Genomic DNA, 24,717 nt, shown 5'->3' with positions numbered 1-24,717 from the left:
TTTTTTAATTAACTGAATATAAAGAAGGTGTAATAGAATTTGACAAATACACACATACGCTTAGAGTGCTTAATAAATATGGTTGTATCTTATCAAATCAGATCAAATATACTTTATAATCTTATCAGAATTCTAAAACCAGTAGTCGGTAAAAGCAACTTGCAGGCCAACTTTCTGTTGAAGTCTTCTTCTTCTGTCGTGTGGGTTGTGAGGGTTATTATTGAGCCGCCAAGGGCCCCGGCCACGGCTCATGTTTCTGTTGAAGTCATAAGATGGATACACATTTGATACGTTGAACCATAATTGAAGCCTATAAAATCAAAGGCTACCAAAGACCTTAAGTAGTTGGTTAGACACGCTTTGTATATTCATTTGACTAACAAATGCAATTAACTGTCTTTAAATTTTATTCAAAAATCGAAGCCATCTTTATTGTTAGACGTGACTTATTGTAGATTTGCCGCATATGGCATTGACTTAAAACAAAATATGATGTTGGTATAAAATACAGCAACGTAATATAGAATTTGTCGTTACCTTGGACCTTAGCCACACCCCGGACACTTCATACAAACAACCTCGTTTTACACAGACACTACACATTGACATTATTGTACACGCGCATCTGTGTGTGTGACGTCTGACGCCATACGATTCAAATCTAAACTATTTTCGAGGGGGGTGAGGTAAATCTAGCTCAGGTGCTGGTGGGGAGCGGAGGGTGCCGTTCTATACATAGTATTATTCCTTATTCTATGCCTTAGCTGAGTTGCAAACGATTATGACAATAGACAGTGTCAGTGATACACGTTGCCTAATGTCAATCTTATACATTTTTATCATTCGAAACCTTCTAATGTTTGCATAGCAAAAACCTAGCTAAAAACTCCACCACTGTTACACGTAATAAAACGGTAATCTTCACTGGCACAAGTAGGTCAGTGTGGCAGCAGATCCCTTGTCAAATTAACGCTTCCCTCTGTCTCCCAGTGACAAACGACATAGGTAAAGAATATACACGAAGTCCCACAGCACTCATATAAGTAGTACCACGAGCGCGAGACTTCAAGGTAACACGACGACGCGAGCATAATAAAAACTTGTTCGCGAATGTTGGCGAAAATAAAGCCATTTTTCGCTGACGTGTGCAGGACAGGCCTTTATTGTTGTTGGGAGAAAATTAAAAGTGATTAATTTGGATTTTGCTTGACTTCATAAATGTTACAAATGTAAGAATTTGGTTGCAGATATAATAGATAATTAAAGAAAAAGGAAACTTTGTACGGCCACGTAATTAATGTCATCGGAGGCAAACCTACAATAAGTCATAAACATATACACACTGCAGGGCACAGGACTACCCTCAATCTACCGGAGGGGTATAGAGCATACTCCACCACGCTTCTCCACTGCGGGTTGGTGAAGGTATTTTTACAGCTAATAGTCGGGACCAACTGGTTAACGTGCCCTCCGAAGCACGGAATCATCTTACTTTTTCAGACAATCAGGTGATTCATGCCTGAAACCAAACAAAGGATAGTCTCACAAAGTCACAATAAATGTTTAAAAAAAGTGGTAACTAACAACTTTAGTTTTTCATTTCATTATGTTCTCTGTGATGTAATAATAAATAACTATACTCACTAAATATTCCATAGCAAAAAAAAAACACTATAAAATCACGTATCCAAGTACACAATAATACCATTATGTCTAAAACCTCAAAATAAGCCGTAACGTAATCTGATTCAAACTGACGTGGAATCCAACGCTAAATTACGTCACCCAATTTTCGTTGAAAGCAATTTGAACTAAACCTCTTAGCAGAATAAACAATATTAATCAGAGTATAGGTTGCAGTCCACTACATCAAACTTAAGAGCATTAAATTTAAAAACACCGCACAAGTGTTCGGTTGGCGATCTGCCAACTGCAGGCCTCCTGATTTCGCAGAAGCTTAACAAGAGAGTTCAATGAAGAAAATTCCCAGCTCCACCGAAGTCTATAAAAAGAAACTATCGAGCGAATGTTCTTTCCGAGATTACAGTGGAACTAATTTTCGTACGTTAATTTCAAGTTTCAGACCGCTTTTGATGTGATTGAAATTGTCTTTCGGAAATTAAAATAGTTTCAATTTTAAATTTGGTTTTTATATAACAATGGGAATATTCTACGTGCCATACAAAATACAAGGTTGAAGAATACACTCAGTAAATAGGTGCACATTTATGATGAACTTAAATGCTTTCAATATTATTCGTTTATTTAAAAAAGAAGTACTTATCATGAATCAGTATTTAAATTAAATACAGTACTTACCGATCAGCTAGATAAATTTAAGTAAGAGCTCTCGCAGTATTTGTGAAATTTATTTACCCTGCAGAGCGTTCTCAAAAAAGATTTTCGAGCAAACTGGTTCAGTTGCCTGGCTGTATTTGGGTTATGCTCAAAATAGTGGGTAGAAACACTTGATTCTCAGCGCCAGAAAATTCCGTATTCAGTTTCCATCGTTTCTCGTTTGGGATTTTTAAAATGTACCCATTTTATTTGCAGTGTTACCCAATATTTGGGGAAAACATTTAAACGAGGCCGAGTTGGATTGGATTGTTCGAATTATTCTCATTTCATTGTTTGCTGGGAAAATATAGCAACTGGTAAAGGATACAATTGAGTATGCTTGTTACTAGTTTTTTTAGTTAGTTAAAAAATATAGATCCAGCAGCAGTAGGAAGGGACGCGTTCGAAATTCGAAGGTCTTTAAAGTACTAATGTCTCGCTATTTGAGAGTGTTGCCCAGAGAGCGCGCTAGGCGATCATCACTCTAACAGAATGGTAAAATGTAATACATTTTTTCAAGGTCTATAGAATATAGTTACTATTAGTTGCACTCATAAATATGTATACGATAAGAAAGGCTTCCAAAGTGCTTATTCATATAATATTTACCAAATAAAATCAAGTGAGAAAGCCTTTCCCTGTTGATTAGACGCAGAAAGTGTGTTTCGAATAAGTAAAGAGGTTCAGATAAAGGGCTTGCATTTTTACGATCGTACCTTTTAACCTACTTGGATGAAAAGTGGATTTGCCCATATGGTATGTGTAGTAAATTTTACTACTAACCTTACTTGGGGTGTTGGTAGTATTTTGATACGTATTCACTCTGAAGAATTGACTGCGTAAACTCCTTAATATAGATCAGTTATTGAACCTTCAGGCGCGAAAGAACTCTCGATTTTGTGCCTCGATTTTAGATTGTCATAAAAAAGATGCTTTACATTGTCAAGCTTTCAAAGGTAAGGTTCTTTTTGGAGTTTCTAATATAATAACAAATAGCTATCCCCGAAGAGGCAGACAGATGTGTATAGTATATACAGCCAACTCCTCGCCAAATCTGCCAGTGCTTTTAGTATAAATATGAAAAACATACTAAAATGTACATACTTTTCTCAATCTCCTTCTATATAACTAACCATAGCTGCGAGTAGATAAGTACGTAAAACTTCTGCTAAATCTGTACCATGATTTTTTCTACCCCAGCATTGCTTCCAAGGCTTCCTAGCTAAAAACCTGCCACCCACTGACCGACATTGGAGTCAGTGACGTTCAAACTCAGCGAATTCTCGCGAGTTAGTCTCTAATACCCGCCATTACAAACTCCACAAAATTAAAAAAAAAACCTAAAGGAGACGAATAAGGGATTTCGCGAAGAAATCGCAGCGCCCAGGGGAAGCAACAAAAAAATAATGTCTTACCAAATTGAATCATTTGTAATATTCATTCTTTTTTCGCTCTTGCTTCTGTGGACGCTTTTCAAGAATTTGCAATGATATCCAAATACTGGAAGATCTATGTCATATTTTGTAGCATTGATTGAATGTTCTACGGGATATAAAATAATGATGAAGAAAGTTTAATTTGGGTTTATTTACATGGCATTATTGTCTATTAGCTGATTGAGGAGCTCGGTGGCGCAGCGGTAAACACGCACGGTCTGCGATAGTTGAAGTAAAGCAACTTTCGCAAAGGCCGGTCATAGGATGGGTGACCACAAAAAAAAAAGTTTTTATCTCGAGCTCCTCCGTGCTTCGGAAGGTACGTTAAGCCGTTGGTCCCGGCTGCATTAGCAGTCGTTAATAACCATCAATCCGCACTGGGCCCGCGTGATGGTTTAAGGCCCGATCTCCCTATCCATCCATAGGGAAGGCCCGTGTCCCAGCAGTGGGGACGTCAATGGGCTGATGATGATGATGATGATGATTGTCTATAACAGCATAGTGATATCAATCTACATTATTAATTGTTGTCTGGAGTGCTTACAGCTGACTTCGTAAGTCTAGAATGTCTAGATGGATGGATAACAACCCTGCTAAATTGTCATGTACAATGTTTTTGTGTGGGGAAATAAATATTTTTCTTTCTTTCTTTCTTTTTCTTTGCTAAATTGTATCCGTCAGAATTGTCGCTCGTAATTTGTCGGCGTATTTTAAGTTGAAATGGTACTCTATAATTGCGGCTAACGGCCTCCGTGGTGCAGTGGTTGAGCGTTGAGCTCACGATCCGGAGGCCCCTGGTTCGAATCCTGGTGGGGACATATCACAAAAATTACTTTGTGATCCCTATTTTTGTTACGACAATACAGGCTGATCACCTGATTGTCCGAAAGTAAGATGATCCGTGCTATGGTAGGCACGTTAAAAAATTGGTCCCGGTTACTTCTTACTGATGTAAGTGAATAATTGTTACATGAGTCATGTCAGGGGCCTTTGGCGACTCAATATAACCCCGCCACAAGGGTTGAAGAGGCTGGTATTGCACCTCACAACCCACACGATAAGAAGTTAATACCGCCTAGTGCCTATCACTAGCCATTTGCTTTCAATGTACTTCTTTTAGAAATAAAATTACATTTACAAATGACCGGCGGTTCTGACGTCAGGATGGCCGGTCACTCGGCGTGTTTATGGCTATAAAGGTCAAGATATGGTAATATTTATGAGCCAATAATGGCTTCCCAGTTAGTGCCCAAAAACTTATAACGCGGATAGCCTATAAGTGTTCAGAAAAAAAGATAACGCCAAATATAAGTTTTCGAAAATATTAGTGCTTAATGTCTCGGATAGATGGCGCCAGTATCAACGTAAAAAACGATATATTATATTGATCGATAAATTGCATAGACAGAAAGAAAACCCGGTGATGGTATATGGTTAATACGCTCGTTTTAAGTTCAAATCCCGTCCAAGTCAAACTTGTTCGAATTAATTTTCTCTCATCAACGAGTAGGCGAGTTATGACCATCCCTGTCTGAATTTCAACTTGGATTGGCAAACGTTAATATTTAATGTTTGTTGTGTTGTTTTTGTAATATGCGTGTTTGAAACGATTGATGAATGTAGAGAAAGCAAGAGATATATACTAGGATCGAGAAAGATAATAGAGAGACTATGGAATATCTTTCTATATTCTTATCTTACCTTTCTATTTAGACCCCCCCCCCCTTGGGGAAAAGGCATGAGTTTATGTATATATTATGTATATTATAAACTCACGGAAGTAGGTTGTGGAATTGGAAAGAAACAGTATGTTCTTTCCTATAAGTACCTCAATAATTACAAAACATTACCTAACCTTTCTCAATACTTTAACTCCACGTCAAGTCACAGTTCTCCTTTATGAAACTCGTTTTACGATAATCAACTGTCTTCAGGAATCCGCAACGTCACCTAGTCCGACAAGAAGGAAGAATTATTCGTCTCTAAGTACCTTTTATTAATGCTCTTTCCTGGTCTTTTGTTACCGACGGAATCCGCGAGGCGTGATCAAAAAGATTGGTGAAGATTTAGATCGCTCGTCACCCTTTTTGATAACTGAAGTGCATGCAGATGATGGATGGACGTGGAAACGTGAAAGTCGTGTCGTATCTCAGTGTATTTTAGGCCCAGCGCTTCATAATTTTTTGTTGGAATCTACTTATTTGTCTGGATTTAGTTAGTTACGTATTACATTAATTTTACAAATTGCCTGAAAGACAAGCAACTAAACGCGTTTTGTTTTTATTCGCTCCTAGAACTGAAAATATTCCTACCTAAAAAATGCACGCTAAGTAAGGAACGGCGATCTGATTTCTTGGTCTTGTCTTGACTTGGGGAAATAAAACTGTCGTTTCATAGCGTAACCGGGTCGGACATGTAACTGCACCCGGCAGTGGTATGCAGGGGGGTCTGGGTGGGCCAGGGTGAGCCAGGGTGGTCCAGGGTGGGCCAGCGTGACTGGTGGGGTAGAAACGTCACGCGCGACTTCGGGCGGCACAAATCACGCGAGTTGGACACGCGACCTGGACTATGTACCACGGAACGTGACGAAACAATTTCCAGTTGTGTCCTATTGCTATTTGAAGGAACTATTTCTGCCTCAGTTAGTATAATATTCCAGAAAAGATTGAAGAAAAAGTAATTTTGTCATTTTTACGTTAGAAGGTATGCTTACTTAATTTTACACCAGGGAGTTTTTAACTTAAAGCGGATTGCTTTCTTTCTTTATGATTTTTTAAGCGTTCTTTGGAGATTTTAGTCTGTTTGTGAATTATATATAATATTGTCTTAAGACAGAGACAACAAGGTTCCTTTCTATATTTATACTTATAAACTTAAAATTCTGAACCATACAAAAACCAAACATAATCTTTCTGATAAGTAAATCATACTTCATCTGTAACATGTACTGATTAATCGTATTTTTTAAAAAAAGGTGTGTAAGTATCTGTGTGAAGAATTAAACTTTGAACATAATAAATACTTTGTCATTATTAAAATTTAGTACGGAGAAGTAAATGCACTCTGAGCGTAATCTACAGTAAGAAATGTAAAAAAAAACTCTTAAATCTTAACCTACACACATTTTTTCCGGCCAAGTAGTTAATGCCATCTGCGGCAAATCTACAATAAGTCACGTCAAAAAAAAAAACCTACACACATGCACAAAATCACATCTAAAATTTCTATAATAAATGGGATTGACTTCCATAAAACCCCTTAACCAAAATATCCTATTTTCGAAGTACAGCAGCAACACCTTTCTTTGGTCTAACAGCAGCGCAATGTAAAACTGTAGTAACTCACAAAACAGCTCTCATGGTACCGAGTCAGGCAACAGCCCCACGATATGTCAATAGCTCTGTTTATTTTCTGTAAACGCCTGCTTTTTCTAATAAAAAAATACCGTTGAAATAATAACTCAGTGTTGCCAGTACAATAGATAGCATTCCGTTGTCAGTCTAACACGAAACTCTATGCAAATGTAACTTATACGGTTTTTGGCTTTTTACCTTACTGTGTTGGTTTATTCTAACACGTAAAGGTTGTGTCGTTTGTTGCTGTGGAGTTAGCAAAGTTCAATGACTTGAGTATTTTTTTAATATGTAATATCATGGGTTGTCTGTTATCGAGCGGGTTCTTTACCTAAAAACATATATATCAGGGCCTCAGCCAAATTGCAAATGATAAACGATATGCATAACTCCAAAAAAAAATGGAATAGGATTCCTTAGTCTCTGCTTACCACGATGGGAAATAGACGTGAGTCAATGTATGTGACCAAGAAGCGACAGTGTAATCGAATACAATGTACTGGATTTAAATATTTATGCCTCACGAGCTATTACTTTAATGTCCTTAAAACATTTACTTATTTACCAAAACCAAATTAAAGTGCCTAATGGCCCCGATTCCTGCAGATACCTAATTTATTTTAAGTTATACCCATCATTTTCTTATCCGCTGAAAAGGAATGGGACGGATCATTGTCAACAAGTTAATTTTAAAACGAATGAATAACCCGGGCCAATAAAATAGGCTTTTCGCTGGTATGCAATCCGTTTGATGTGTTGTCTACTTAACTCTGTCAGGTTATTGGCCGATGTAAAATTTTTAGACGGTTATTTTAGATTTCTGATTAAAATTGACGTGTGTTCCATAAATTTTTATGCCTGTCGATTACCCGTCCCTTTCCTTTTCGGCGGATAAGAAAATGACAGATATAACTTAAACTAAAATTAGATGGTATTTACAGAAATTAGCACCAATATAATTATTGTAACATAACATAACACATGATTTATTGCACATATAGGAAATACAATACTCTATACATTATATAATACGCCCTATTCATTAGACAACCTATAGGAAGAAAAATAATAAAAAAACTGTGAAATTAATAATAAAAAAGAAGTATTTTCATCAAGACTCCCCGTACAAGGTAATTCAATGCTCACCCCGTTAATAACTCAAAATTAACTGATAACAATGAAGCCTATTACGCACGCGTAATATTGGGGTCGCTTTCCTGAATACAAGTGGCAAAGAAAATGTATGTAGGAACAAGCATAAATGTCCGTACACATATTTATTACGAACATTTTGTGGTTTACTATTCATAGAACATAACCTGTAAAACGTACATCGATTAATACCAAATTGGAGATGTCCTTAGAAAAGGTTTAATACGATCTACTCTCTATACTTTGCAGGCTGATAACAAAATAGTCCGAAAGTAAGATAATCCGTGCTCCAGAAGGCACGTTAAACCGTTGGTCCCAGTTATTAAATGCTGATGTAAGTACGTAATCGTTACATGAGCCATGTCATGTCAATAATTACCCTGACACCAGAGTTGGTGAGGTCGGTAATCCAACTCACAACCCACACGATAGTAACATAACCAAACATAAGTTTACGACTACTTACCTTTTGGGGTAGTCAGAGGTACAGTCATGAGCAATATAATGTACCCACTTTAGGACTCTGTCGCACTAACATATTTGACATTTAGTGAGATATACAGTTCAATTTGTCAAAAAAGTTAATGTGACGTGGTACCAAAGTGTATACATATTATTAATGTTCGTGACCGTACATCCATCGCCAGGTGAACTAAGTACCCACACCTTGCCGAGATGGTAATTTAAATAAAAATAAATCTATCCTATTATACGCACTCCTGGAAAGATCTCCCATGCGTATCATTAAACATAAGAAGTTAATACCCTGTACGGTATGCGGGGTCACACTTAACAGCCTTCATTGTTATTATTAGTTTGAGTTATTTGCTGTAACTTACTTCATTATGGTGAAATTTGTTTATTTTAATAAGTCCACACCCTACGTATCACAATTTAAAAGAAAAAGTCCTATATAAGTACATAACAAAAAAGTCTATTAGGCATCTAACAGTGACAATAATTTATAACGACAAGCGTTGGGCTCACTATGCAGAAGTCCTGGGTTTGATTCCCGTTGGCGGCCAATCAGATCGCGACAACAAACGCTTCATGACCCCGGTCGACGATTTTCCTCACTTGACGCCTACCGCTATCTACCCTCTAGAGTCGATTAATTATTTCAATATGATCCCCTAAAACGACGCCCTGAGCCGAGGTTTGCGCCCAACTGGGCACCCTCAGGCCTGTTGTCGTGTTTTTTTACCGGGTGATGATAGCCCTCAGCGCTCCCCGTTTGTCCGGCCAAGTAGTTAATACCATCTGCGGCAAATCTACAATAAGTCAAGTCAAAAAAGAATATTCCCGGTGGGACTCGTCTACCAAAAAAGAAAAACACTTTGAGATACTGAGATTTTGTTGGTAAATTTTATTTGTCGCCACCATGGTCCCCATAATGAGACATGGGCCTTACGGATGTTATTTTAATTTAGTTATAATAATCGCTTTGAACCCTTTAAATATTACATCACTTATTAGTACTATTAGGTAGGTATTTCCCCTAAATTACGATACTAATGACAGGTTTAGTTATTCAGAAAGGCTTTTAAATTATTAAATTATACTGTTTATTTATGGTAATTTTCATAAATTATATAACAGTTTTGGTTCAATTTTAATTATTTGGGCAACGTATAAATTGGGTCAAGGCTCTTTTTAATCAATTTGTTGCTTCCTTGTTGTATACAAGTACTTATATACTTAATTGAGAATAGACACTCTTTAAAATCGTTATTGTTATAACCCTAGAGTTTATACCGCATTATTTTGAAACGCCATTCGCCATTGCCAGTATTACGTAGTAGGTTCAATTTATTCTACTCGATAAATTACGTTGAATTGATAACATGACTGCTCAGACATGATCTATATAGGTTTTATCTCTAAATTTGAATAAAACACGGATTGGGAGTATGTTATTTTAATAAATAAAACCCCAAAATAACATAAATAAAAATATAAGTAAGTTTGAAAACGAAAACCCGACTACGGAAAAAATGACGCTCTAAAATGTATGAAACAAGAAAACAGGTAAGTATATTTCTCTAAAATTGGAGAATGTTTAGGAGATAGCCGTGGTCGCTTAGGACAGATTAGCAAACGGGAGTGGGTGTCTCATATCCCTGATTAACAGGGTAAGAACCCGGTATTATGTGTTTTAATTACTATCTCCGTATTTATAATAGCTACAGTTACGAGAATTATACAGAAAGAAAGAGATTTTTTTGAACATGAAGTGTGTGCTAATAACTCAAAAATGATACCATACTACGCAACTACAGTTGTATTGCTTTTCACTGACGGTATAACTCCCGGCAAACTTCTTGAGCATCGAGTGTCGTAGTGGGGGAAAGTTCGCGCACGTACACTTCCGTGCAAAAAAAATGAACTTTTGATTAATTTCTTAAGTTCATTAAAAAAAACAATTATTATATTATTAAACCATGTAAATAAAACTAAACTTATATAGTTTATAAAAACTTATATTATATTATTATATTTAATAAAAAACTAATCGTCAGGTAATTATAATATTCCTTCCATGAGGTCAACCAGCAATACCAGAGCTAGTGCTAGGTTTTGGATCTGTAGACATAGACCTCGTGCTAATAACTAATTCTTAAACTTAAACAAATGAGCAATAACAAAAAAAAACTAACAAAAGAGCAATAACAAAAACGTGACAGTTTCACTGCACGCAAGTGTATTCGGGAGTCAAAGGGACGAAAACAAGAGTGCGCGGGGGAAGTATCGACTGATCTACCAATAGCCGGTCGATGCGTGACTCACCCGCCCCCGCGCCCCGTACCGCACCACCAAAGAGATCTAAAATTCGGTTGTGCGCAGTCAAGGTCGATGCTCAAGAAGTTTGCCGGGACCTATACAGAATTATGATAATAACCGCGTAAACCTCAAACAATGTATTTAGTTACCCTTTGATCGGATTTTTTTACATAACGAACGTCTCAGGCGCTTAAAACTACTGCAGTTTCTTACAACCTGTATAGCCGGGGAAAAGAAGCTGCAAGAAAAACGTCGGCACAGGTCCCTAGACGTTCTTTTAAAATAAACAAAAATATTCTTATACAATTTAGTAATTTGGCTACTTAATATCACTTCCATGCATTTATACTTCTAGGTAATTACTAATCTTATAATAACCTTTTTTACAAAGTTTCTTTTTAATTACTGTCTTAAAATTGTTCCAAGGTAAATTCTGAATGTTAAAGAGAATCTTATTGTAGAGTATAGAAAACCTTACTTTCAACAAATTAATCATTACATCAAATACGAAACCTAAATTAAGACACGATTTAAAACAATAAAACATCCACGTATTAAATGAATAATAAAATAGTTGCACAATCACCGTACATTGTTGTTAATTTCATAGTACGCGCGTTTTTCTCACTTCTAGGCTGTTATACCGCCCACTGTCCTATCGTAGGGCGGGCGGCGATTTAAAACAATAAGTACGCTTTCATTTCTAAGCTATGCTTTATGTCTTGTGGACACGCAACGCGGTATAATATGCCATTTAAACGGCGAAGAGAAATTCCAGTAGAGCCATTTCGATGTACTGGAATGTCTGATAGATTGGCTTTTATTTTTTACGCTTTGTGAAACTAGTGGTCTGCCACAGATATAATAAATAAAACATACCTACTACGTACCTACTCGATTATCAAAATTGGGGGTCTAAAAACATATAAAAAGCAATAATCAGCATCACCTCTCTATCATTATCTAGTTCACAGGGTCCGCTTACCTAACCTGAAGATTTAACAGGTCCGGACTTTTACAGAAGCAACTGCCTGTCTGACCTTCCAACCTGCGATGGGAAAACCAACCCAATACAGGCTACTTACCTCCGAAAATGCAACCAATATAAATCATTAATAAATAATTCATTGGAAAGTTAATAATTAATTCATCGAGTACATTGAAAAGCAATATCGCAATTTATAATTTTGTGCATACAAAATTAAGTGGGCAATATCAAAAAATGACAAATAGCAATTTGCGTATTTAGATGAATTGCTTACCTAGAAAGATATAACATAACATCGTCATCATCAATTTAAGAGCCACGCTCTTGTCGGTGTAGCATTTTCCATACTATTTTTAGGGAAAAATAGGGCAGTGGTTTCCCTCTTGCCTAACACTCACTCGTCACTCGTCTCTCACTCTCTTGGTCTTGTATAACATAACATAACAAATACTTTATTGCACAAACAGGAAAAAACAAAATACAAAACAAAAGAGAAATAGAATGAGTACAATAGTCGGCCTTATTGCTTACCTTTAAGTAGCCGTCTCTCTCTCTTCATTTAAGAGCCGCGCTCTTGTCGGTGGAGTAATCGCCATTCCTCTCTTCTAAGTAGACGTATATTGATCAAATTGGGGGGTCTTTAAAAAAGGTTGAGCACCTGGGTACACTGAACCGGCCTGCGTGTATGACACGATTTATGAAAGTGTAGGTATCAAGTTAAGGAAGGAATTCCATAGCCTCCGCTAACACCAGTGGGAAATAGGCTTGAGGTTATGTATATAGGTATTGTACAAATGTACAGGTTATCAGCAGGTGGTGCATTTACTGTAGAAATATCTTCTATTTTATTCGTTCAGTTCCGTTCCACTGACTTATTTACTCTATAACCCACCTTTTTGCACTTTAGCAAGAACTGCGAACGAGCTTGCAAATGTGACGAACATAAAACTTAGTTATTTGTATGAGAAAGTTTACTTAAGACTTCTACGTGACTTAATGTTATCAAAATAAATCATGTTTCTTATGTTCCCCGATGAAAGTATTTTACCTACTAGCATGGTTATTTTCTGAGACTTTGTAGTACAAAGTTGCAATGAGGTATATTTAGAAATGTTAGTAAGTTAACGAGAGTGATTTGTTATTACTCACAATATTATGTAATTACACACAATAATATGACTTGCGATACATATAGCGCATTTCATTCTTACTGGTTACATATGTTCAAGTACACTTGCATAAATTATCGCTATCGACCCGCTAGGGTCGATTAATTCTTTCAAATATTTTTGCTCTCAGACGACGCCCTGAGCAGAGGTTCGCGCCCTCAGGCCGGGTGAGAGCCTTCAGAGCTCCCCATTTGTCCGGCTAAGTAGTTAATGCCATCTGCGGCAAATCTACAATAGGTAAGTCACGTCAAAAAAAAGCACTAAAATTCATATCATTATCGTTATTCATGTCGTTACAGTGAAAACCAGGTAAATGCCTTTTTGTTAACAAAAGTGCGCAATAGATAAGCTAGTTCCGGTAAAGTAAAAATTTGTGGTCTCAATTTTTACGCAGGATTAAAATGAATTTAAAAGACCCAGCATCAGCGCCTACTCGCTACGTCACAAGATCGTCATAGAATTTATATTTATATTTTGGGACTTATGTGATTTTACAGCCTCCGATCTGGAGGCTCGCCTTCGATTCCCAAAGGGAACACTGTCTAAATTACTTTGTAAGACTGTCCTTTGATTGCTAAGAACTTTTTAGGCTTGAATCACCTGATTGTCTGAAAAAGTAAGATTCCGTGATTCGGAGGTCACGTTAAGCCGTTGGTCTCGGCTATTAGGTGTAAAAACACCTTCATCAACTCGCATTGGAGCAGCACAGATGGATTTGCTTCATAAAACCCCCGGTTACTTGAGGGGAGGCCTGTGCCCAGCAGAGGGACTTATATGGGCTGTTTATGATTAATGACGTGATTTTACATACTTTTATAAGTACAACCTCTCCGAGACAACATTGTCAATGAAAAGTGTTCAGTGTCCTATATAAAATATAGTGATCAATATTTAGTTGTTGTGTCAATTTTATACTCTATTTCTTTTATTAGGAATATACACTAATTTGAGATGTACTTACAAAAGGTTTAATACGATCTACTCTGAACCGGCGTGCGTGTATGAAGCGATTGATGAATGTGGAGGAAGCAAGAGAAGTGTTTCAGGATCGAAGCAAATGGAATTCTGTAGTCTCTGCTTACCCCGGTGGGAAATAGGCGTGAGTTTATGTATGTATGTATGTGTATGTACATTAAGAATAAAAATATATTCAAAAAGACTAGTTTGTAGTAGTTGTAGTTTGTTAGGGACCTAGAGAGACGTTTGAGAGATAGGGGGCTTGATGATGGGGGGGTTTGATGATGTGGGGGATGATGATGTTATGTGCAATAAAGTACATAAATTTGTATTTGTATGATCCACGCTCTGGGTCATTTTTGGTTCAGCGCATCTCCCTGGCCATACAGCGGGGGAACGCTGCCATTTTGATGGGTACGTTTGAGCCAGAAATGATCCGGGGTGGACTTTTTGAGTAGACGAAGCTTGTTGCTAATAAGGTTTGTTCTTTGACGAAGTTTATGAGGATATCAGTGGCTGTTTGTAATTAAATTTTGTCGTCGCCTGTGGTGGATGCCTAGTATTTTTGTTTTTTTTATATTGTTTTTTTTTATATTTATTTATTTATTAAATCTTAATACTAAAAATACAATTTGTCAATGCTCTACAAAACTGTTTAAACAGTTTGTCTGCAGGAAAGAGTCTCTACTAATAATATGAACTTATATCTAATAGTCAATTAATAACATAAGTTAGCTAGGACACGAGTTTAAAAGATGTTGTTTAAGTAATTTATTATTTAATTAAATTATCACCTAATTATTCATTAAAAAAATTAAAATAAAAAATACTAGTTACTTCTATCTTTAGATTTTTCCCCAGATTTAGATCATCTGGACAATTAATAAAACATTTCAGTACCTACTATGTGATTTCACAATGTCAACTAGTAAAAATTGCTGGCCAGCAAGTGATTTATCTCAGGACGGGCCCTTTTATCTCAGGACGTCCACCACCACCTTATGATCATTGTAATTAACATCCTCCTATGCTTTTGGTAATTGCTTTGTAAAAAAAATTGTGATGTTATTGTCTTGTCTTTGTGTGTGGCGTCCTTCTAAAATAAACAATTTCTATTCTATTCTATATTCTATTCTATTTACGAAACGACATCCACTCGAAAATAAAGTAAACTTCAAACCATAAAAGATTGGAACATTGTACCACAATTTTATAGACCTCATCGTAAAGGCAGACGCAGGGCTATCATCGACCCTAACTTTTGAGAGCTTTAAAAAGATTAAAGCCGTTAAATTTTTATGAACACCCCTACCAGCCAACCGGCAATGCCTATGATAAGGGACCCTGACTCAGGAGTTTGATTTTACTAAGCATTTCTTATCGGATTGCAAAGTAATGTTGGTCTTAGATGAGAAGTTTCATTCTTCATCTTATTAATGTCATTTTTAATTTATTTTTCTTTTCCGTGCTTCGGAGGGCACGTTAAGCCGTTGGTCCCGGCTATTAGCCGTAAAAACACCTCCACCAACCCGCATTGGAGCAGCGTGGTGGAGTATGCTCCATACCCCCTCCGGTTGATAAGAAACTAATGAAATCATTACAAATTAATTATTTAACTTTTTTTTTGGGCTTTTGGCGGCTCAATAGTAACCCTGACACCAGGGTTGATGAGGTTGGTAATCCACCTCACAACCCACATGATATAATAATAATAATAAAGTAAAGAATTCAATATAAATGTATATTTTTTAAATAAATGTGTACATACATACACAGCCTACATACGTCCCACTGTTGGGCACAGGCCTCTCCTCAATCAACCGGAGGGGGTATATAAATGTGTATCGTCAATTAAATATATACAAAATGGTAATATATTGAACTCGATTCGACTTAAAACCCCTTATAAACCAAACTACTCGAAGAAAAAAGTATCTTCGATCAACGTCAAACATATTATAATATTAATAAGGTCTTATTTTAAAGTTTGTAACTAAAAAGTAAAAAAAAAAAAAGTAAAAAATATTTATTTACCAAATAAAGTGAAATTAACACAAGTTAATAGCGGGTCCTGCACTAGGGTTTCCCCTGTATCGCAGTAGCCCTATGGTATAACAATTTTTTGCGTAAAGATTAAAAATACGAAGTCCGGTGGAGACTCAGGTACCTATATACATTGAATTAAAGAATAATAGGAACATAATGATAATGATACATTTTAAATTTAAAGAGATCAGGAATTAAACATGTAAGTATCTTAAACTCTAGGAATCTTTAAAATCTTACAATTATAGAGATCAGAAATAAAATTCAAAATAAAAAACAAGAATTAAAATTACAAAAGACAATATAACAATAAGTATAATTAGGGACTTTAACAGTGTAGTGTGGGTATGTGAAGAAGATGTATGTTTGTGTGTGTGTGTGTGTGTGTGTGTGTGTGTGTGTGTGTGTGTGTGCGTGTCAGTGTGTGTGTGGGTGACCACAGAGATGAGTATTACGATAGAGGCTTTATGATTGCTTCTGTTCGTAAGTAAGATAGCGTTGACAACCACTGACGAACTCTTGTTTTGGCCTGGTATGCATTGCAAAGTTTAATATTGCATATATTTACTACCCTGTTGTATATAGCAGCCTGCATGAACTCCGGGAGTTGTCTTGCGAACGAGGATTTTACTTGAGGTAATGAGAGTCGGACTGTGCGTTTATCTAGTAGGTCATTGTAGTCTTGAGAAGTAATAACTTTACGGTGCATCGTAAGAGTAGATTTTAGTATAAAAAGTTGACGTACATTTAGTACCCCTGCCTCTGCATATAGTATGTCTGTAGGGTAAAGATATGACTTCTTCAGCATCACCTTCAGAACTGATCTCTGCGCTCGTTCAAGCTCTAACATTTTTGTGACACCCTTTCCACCCCATACGCTATTGCAATATGCTATAACGGATTCGCACAGGGATTGGTAAATCATTCGTAGTATTTTTAAATCTGCAGAGTTTCTTAAGAGTTTCATGACGTAAATCTGTTTTCTAACTCTTCCTCCTAATTGTGTTATATGATGGCTAAAGGATAGGTTTTGGTCGATATGCACCCCAAGGTATTTGATGTTTTCTACTCTTTCAATTTCTTCACAGTGACATTGTATGGAGTCGGAACAAGTAGTATGAATTTTTAAGTTAGTTATTAAGCTTGGATTAGTCACTTTGGTCTTATGGAAGCAAATGAATTTAGTTTTTTGAGTATTTAGGGTGAGCAAATTGTTATCTAACCAGTTTTTTACTTTAGCTAGGCCCTGATTAGCGCTTCCGAGAGCAGTAGACCACGACTGACCGTGGAATAAAAGAGCAGTGTCATCGGCATAGCATATGATATCTACGCTGGAATCAAGATGACTAGAGACTATGTCGTTAATATAGAGCTGAAAAAGAGTAGGGCCCAGCACACTACCTTGAGGAACGCCAAATTCTATCGGGAGTTCGTTACTGATGTTTTCGTAAATTTTCACACATTGGCGCCGATCTATAAGATAGCTTTCAAACCACGATAGTGGATGGCCTCTAATTCCCACGAGCTCTAATTTTTTTAAAAGTATTGGCACAGATACGGTGTCGAAGGCCTTAGCTAGATCGAGAAACACTCCCACGCATTTTTGACCACTGTCAAGGTATTTACAGATTGATCTAACCAAGGACTCGACAGCACTCTCGGTAGACCTACCTCTGCGAAAGCCGTACTGATGGTCAGAAATAATTTTGTGTTTTTCCAGAAAATTGACGAGGCGCTTGTTAACTATTTTTTCAAGTAATTTAGAGATAATGCTAAGGAGAGAAATTGGTCTATAATTTGACGGTAAGTTCTTTGGGCCGTTTTTGTGAATGGGTACAACAGCGGCTAGTTTCCATTTTTGTGGAAAAACACCGGATGAAATGCTTAAATTGAAAATGTGTGTCAGTGATGGAGTTATGGCTTGCCTGATCGCTTTGATTAGCGCAGGGCTGAGTCCATCGATACCGGGGGCACTATCATTACTTAGTTTTAGGATTAAGCTCTCAACTTCAACTTCGTTTGTTGGTTGCATAAACAGTGACCCGTCGATTACATTATTCTTTTTAGTACTGTTTACTACGAAATCTTGACTTTTGCCAAGTTTATGAAGTAGTTTACTAGCTAAAGTTTTACCAACGTTTGCGAAATATTCATTACAAAAGTTTAGGGACTCCTTAGCATTTGGCTTGGCAGATAAGAGATCAACGGATGCATTGGTTTTAGAGGGGCGTTGACTGATGTTCTGAATGACTTTCCATAAGCCTTTCGGATTATTTCTGTTTCGCTCTAATTCACCTGCCTCATATTCGTTTTTAAGTTTATGTAATAGTTTTGTCAAATAGTTTCTATATCTAGTATAGACTAATTTGCGCGTTATGTCGTTTGGATGTTTCCTCAAATCTAGGTGGAGTTTGTCACGATGTTGCATGCACCTAACTAAACCAGGTGTGATCCAGGGTTTTAGTATGACTTGAGATCGTCTTAGACGGTTTGTAGTAGTGTGCTTAGCTATCGATTGCGTTACTGTTTCGTTGAAAATATCTACAGCAATATTTACTTCTTGAGCGTCTGTCACACCAGACCAGTCTGTGTTATTGAGTTCTGAAGCAACTGCTGAGAAATCAATTCTGTGAATGACTTTGTCAAGTTTTTTATGCCTTTTGTTCCTGTTATCTGTTCCTAAGATAACGAAATTGTGATCTGTTATATCCGTTAGTTTTAACTGTTAGTCTTAACTGTTAGTTTAAGTATTTAAAGATTCTCTACAGCCGGTGTTATTTTGTTAATTTTGTCTCCAAAAGAAATACGGTCGACAAAGGCCTTAAATTGAGCTGTAAAAAAGAAAAAAGTCTTCTATAGGATGTCTGTTAGTAGGAAGAGGATCTGATTATACGGGCAACGACGGCGGGTACTGAAGTCTTTTGTGGACCTTCTAGCAAAACTTTTTGAGTCGAAGCATAGAATTATGCAGAAATAGGGAATTTTAATAGCATAGCTCAGCTACGAAATTTCACTAGAAAGTAGCGTTTTAATTAAAAGAAGTGGTCTAAAATAAACTGTTATAATTAGGTTTGTATTTTTAGGAAGTAGCTAAATCGTTTCTACCTATTCTGATTACAAAGAACGCAAATTAATTTTGCGTAATTAGATAATTTAATTTGCTATTTTGTTTATAAAGGCGAGGCTTTGAAACAATCTCACTTTTTAGCTTTTTTAGTAGAGTATTTCTAATATTAAACTTTCAATTGATCTCCGAAACCATGGTAGCCCAATTGGTAGAAAGCTTGTCTCTCACTTTGAGATCACAGGTCTGAATTTGTTTTCGAATTCATGTTTGGATCATAAAATTAAATGATTATCACGTGCTTAGCGGTGAAGGAAAACATCGTCAGGATTTTTTCTAGGATTTAAATTTGTAATTCACGTACGAAAAACGCAGGTTGAAAAAAGGCCGTACGGTAATAATAATAATGCAGCGCTTCAATCTACAACGAGCCGCCTTCAAAACGTATCACATTGTCACTTCAAAACCGAGAGCACTGTCATATCTTCATTAGCTAATGTAATACACGCCGAAGAACTTTGGACAAGGTTCGATAGCACTGAGTATGTACGACCAACAATATTCTTGTCCGACGTTACATACTCCAGAGACCGAGGACTATACGGAGCGGATTCTGGTGCTCTTTAACGGAACCTAATTGGGTCGTGCACAAGGTTCTAAATAAATTATGAAATTCTGATTACTAAATAAATACAGATCTAAAACAAAAGAAATAGCTTTTTGTTTCTTCTTTTAAAGTTATTCATGAATTTTGATCAAAAAAAACGTAATAAGTCCGGCATTTTACCACGTTTTTCTATGACGACACAGTGTGCTTTTTCATCCAAATTCCATAGTCTTCTTCTTCTTCGATCGTGTGGGTTGTGAGGTGGATTACCAACCCCATCAACCCTAGTGTCAGGGTTATTATTATTGAGCCGCCATAGGCCCCTGACATGACTCAAGTAACGACTACGTACTTACATCAGTAAGTAGTAACCGGGACCAACGACTTAACGTGCCTTCCGAAGCACGGTTCATCCATAGTCATTTCGTGTTTTGACGTTTAATAAAAAGTAACTGATTTGACTAATTGGAAACTAGCCACTTAAACCGAAACTTGATGAACACAATAAAGTGCAATTTATTGCTACTTTAAAGTCGTAAGACCAAATGTCCTTTTAAAATAAAAACCCCGTTGTACTTATAACTATTGTGTCTGTAAGTCTCAGCCTTACGAGGTTAACGTAGTTATTAAATAATACGAAACTTGATGAGTCGGACAAACGTCAAAACGTTCATCACGGCAAGTCGCTAGTTTAGTTGCTATTTTATTCTTAATCCTTTAAAAAAAAATACAACTTTTCGTTTACCTTGACTTACGAGTATAATACCAGACTTCTACTACGTGGACAGTACCCACAATTTAGCAATACTAAATAATATAAAACTGTCGTAAAATATAAGTCAATTTGCAGCCACATTGAAACCTGAATCCCTAAGAGATGTACCCTATTATATAATAATAATAAGACACATTTAGATTAAACTGTCTTAAGGGGCCTCTACGTGCTGGCTTCGGCCCCACGCACGCCTTCCAAAAGTCCGGGCCTCCATAGGCCCGAGATATGAAAAAGACATACAATAATAATAATAACCCCCAACCCAATAGCCCAGTTCCCTTTGTTCCCATAATCTGAAATAGTCCTACACGAACCGGGGATTGTCTTTGGGTGCACTCCCATAGTGCATACAGGGATAATCGCCGGTTGGTGTCACACCACATTTAGATTAAACTGTCTTAAGGGGCCTCTACGTGTTGGCTTTGGCCCCACGCACGCCTTCCAAAAGTCCGGGCCTCCATAGGCCCGAGATATGAAAAAGACATACAATAATAATAATAATACAAATCAAATGCAAATCATTAATACCCATGTTATTTACTTGGCGCCAGCCCGTAAATATCATACACATACCAGCATTAAGCTGAGATAATATTAATTTCACAAGAAAATAATAATAATAGATAGAAAGAATATTGATTTATTAGAGCTACACCATGAATGTAAAATAACCCCAAACAATTTAAAGATTCTCGATCAGCTTGATATACCAGCTGTAAGCGATATGATCACCGCAGAAAGACAGACAAAACAACACGTATAAAAACATAAAACTAAAATGTCATTTAATGACAGGCCGGAGACCAGGCAGTCGCTGCCCAACTAAAGAGTTTGCGACACCAGCGATATGGTTACTACATAGTGCATGGATCCCAGAATAATGGTCGGTTTTATAGAGAGCGTACTCTCTTTGTCGGGCGCTGGACGTAGTAACGAGCAACTTTGGGTGCCCAGCTCTAGTGCCCATCCAATCACGTACATGGCCTGCTAGGTAAGACATACACACTTATCTACATGCATATAATTATATATATTCAAACAAAATATATTTTTATCTTCTGCAATGAAGATTTTTATTTATTATTTTATTTGGGACAGCAACGGTGATATTATCTAATTGTACAATCATCATCATCACTGCTGGGGCACGGGCCTTCCCTATGGATGGGGATAGGGAGATCGGGCCTTAAACCATCACGCGGGCCCAGTGCGGATTGATGGTTATTAACGACTGCTAATGCAGCCGGGACCAACGGCGTAACGTCCCTTCCGAAGCACGGAGGAGCTCGAGATGAAAACTTTTTTTTGTGGTCACCCATCCTATGACCGGCCTTTGCGAAAGTTGCTTAACTTCAACAATCGCAGACCGAGCGTATTTACCGCTGCGCTACCGAGCTCCTCGAAATTGTACAATGTTTGGTTTCATTTACAATATAATGAGACCAGTTACAGCTATCCACATATTACTTAAACTCGTAATACATGCGATCATTTTAGATATGGTTTTCTGAGTCAATGGCTAAAGATAATTCAAAAAATCTACACAGATTGGGTGATTTGCATGTCTGTTACCCTGTTCAATCACTTTTTTATATTCGACATTTTTAATCTCGCGTCAAACGAAATAGCACGCAAAAAAGCATTTTACTACCGACACATGCGCGAACGCAACTTATTATCATGCACGGCCACGATTTCCATCAAACTAAATATCTTTCATCGATAACTTTAATAAGAGTACTAAGGCCTCGTCAAAGCGACCGCACACCCATAAACTGAGATGTATGCCAACCTTAATCAATGGAGATACGGGAGATAAAAAAACTTTGTTAATCTTTTAGCCTGGATTGTCCTTGAGCAGGTATTTACGTTAAGGATGTGTGTGAAAGATATTTGTAATGGGTATTAAATCAAATAAATTATAAACGGGAGTTCCCTTTGAGCTAGCTGCGTTGTCGGGACTCTTTGAGGGAGCTGTTTAAAGAAATAAATATACTGACGGTCGCAAGTCAATATATATATGAAAACATTATGTATGTACGTAAAAACTTATCTCTCCTTCCGAGAAACTGTGAAAGGCATACTTACAATACAAGAAATAAACATAAAATTGCTATTCAAAATTCTAGATTAAGTAAATTAAATTCATCTTTTTTGGGGTTATGTATACGTTTTTACAATAAAATACCAGATAATATTTTAAATTTGTCAGAAAATAAATTTAAAGGTCACGTGAAGCTTACTTTATGTAAAAAAGCTTATTATAAGATTAATGACTACCTAAATGATAAAAATGTCTGGTATTGAATGTGTTCCTCTTAGTTATTAAATAACTTGTAATGTATATCCTCATTGGTTTTTAAAAGATGTGTTGCTGTTGCAGTTTCTTGTCATGTCTTCTCCTCAGCCATAACACCTTGCGAAATGACGTAAATTCAAAAATGTTACATTGACCTTCAACAAGTTTATCCATGATAATTACGTTGAATAAATGATTCTGATTTCTGATTTCTGCTAGCATGACACTACTTTTTTCTGCAACTTCTTGGGGGAGTGATGTATACAGGGTGTTAGTGACAATGTAACGAAAACTTTGAGGGATGATTCAGGCCATGATTCTGAGTTGATATCAAGTAGAAATTTCCATAGCAAAAGCATTGAAAATTATTACAAAGAATCACCAAAATTTCCATGAATTTTCCGATAGGAAATTCTATTAGATCATCATCATCAGCTCATTAACGTCCCCACTGTTGGGGCACGGGCCTTCCCTATGGATGGATAGGGAGATCGGACCTTAAACTATCACGCGGGCCCAGTGCGGATTGATGGTTATTAACGACTGCTAATGCAGCCGGGACTAACGGCTTAACGTGCCTTCCGAAGCACGGAGGAGCTCGAGATGAAAACTTTTTTTCTATGGTCACTCATCCTATGACCGGCCTTTGCGGAAGTTGCTTAACGTCAACAATCGCAGACCGAGCGCGTTTACCGCTGGGCCACCGAGCTCCTATTAGATATCAACTCAGAATCATGGGCTGAATCATCCCCCTCAGTATTCGTTACGGTGTCACTAACACCCTGTATACGTATCTCACAAATCTACTCATTCCCGCACAATCATAAGAAAAAATGAATCTATAGACGCATACCAACACAAAACCGTCACATAAATAACAAAACACGAACAGGGGGGTTAAAATGGCCACATCGAAGCAATTCATCTAAGAAAGCAATATTGCAATTTGACATTTGCGCATATAAAAGTAAGTGCGCAATGTAAACAAATTTAATGTCAGATAGCAATATTGCTTCGCAGTATATGAAACGATTGATAAATGTATACGCAAGTGAAGTGTGTCAGGATCGAAGCGAATGGAATTCCATAGTCTCTGCTTACCCAGCTTAGGCGTGAGGTTATGTATGTACGTAAATGAAACTGCGCATTTAATCTTTAATTATTGCAAGCAGCACTCAATATTCCAGACGCGTTCCTCAAGAAATATGAAAAAGAAAAATAGACTTTTAAACGATATATATAAAATTCCTAATTACCTATTTTATCTGTGATGGGTGACAAGGAGGAAGATAAGGGCAAAGTTACAGCCACTTATGGACGGCTTAAAAGAGATCTCGCAGATAAGCTTAAATAACGTGAGCGATGCACCTCTGTATTGAATGGTGGAGTTACTTTGGCGATGTGAAAAGAAAGATTATTGGATATGCCGTACATTTTGTTAGCAATAACTTTATAATTTAAAGGAGAAAATGCTGTCTAAATCTTCATAAGTCAATCCAAAAATATTCATTTTCTCGCCGTATTAACTAGGTAAGTGACAAGTTGTATAATTCTTTATTAAACCTTTCACGGGCGGATACCATGGGTCATTGATGGTTCATAATAGATAGTATGACACTTTAGAATCGGAACGTCATTAGACGTTCTGTCCTTGAAAGTCTTGAGTTTATTAAAATTAATGTAAGTATAGTACATGTAGTTAACACACATCCACTTTGAGGGCACGGTGCATATGTAATGTAGGTACCTACTG

At 36.9% G+C, this 24,717-nt stretch overlaps 1 protein-coding gene across 1 annotated transcript in view; it reads left to right on the top strand.

Annotated features, from left to right (window-relative positions):
• LOC126371256 (organic cation transporter protein-like) overlaps positions 1–23,894 on the top strand; it is a 328,816-nt gene extending 304,922 nt beyond the window's left edge. Inside the window, exon 8 of the transcript XR_007566985.1 lies at positions 23,857–23,894. The gene's annotated coding sequence lies outside the window, so the exon portion shown is untranslated. The remainder of the gene's footprint in view (positions 1–23,856) is intronic.
• Positions 23,895–24,717: the final 823 nt, after the last annotated feature.

The sequence above is a fragment of the Pectinophora gossypiella genome, chromosome 12 (assembly GCF_024362695.1).
Source record: "Pectinophora gossypiella chromosome 12, ilPecGoss1.1, whole genome shotgun sequence".
Taxonomy (NCBI): domain Eukaryota; kingdom Metazoa; phylum Arthropoda; class Insecta; order Lepidoptera; family Gelechiidae; genus Pectinophora; species Pectinophora gossypiella.
Note: the sequence above shows the minus strand (reverse complement) of the source record. Positions and strands in the feature narration are given on the sequence as shown.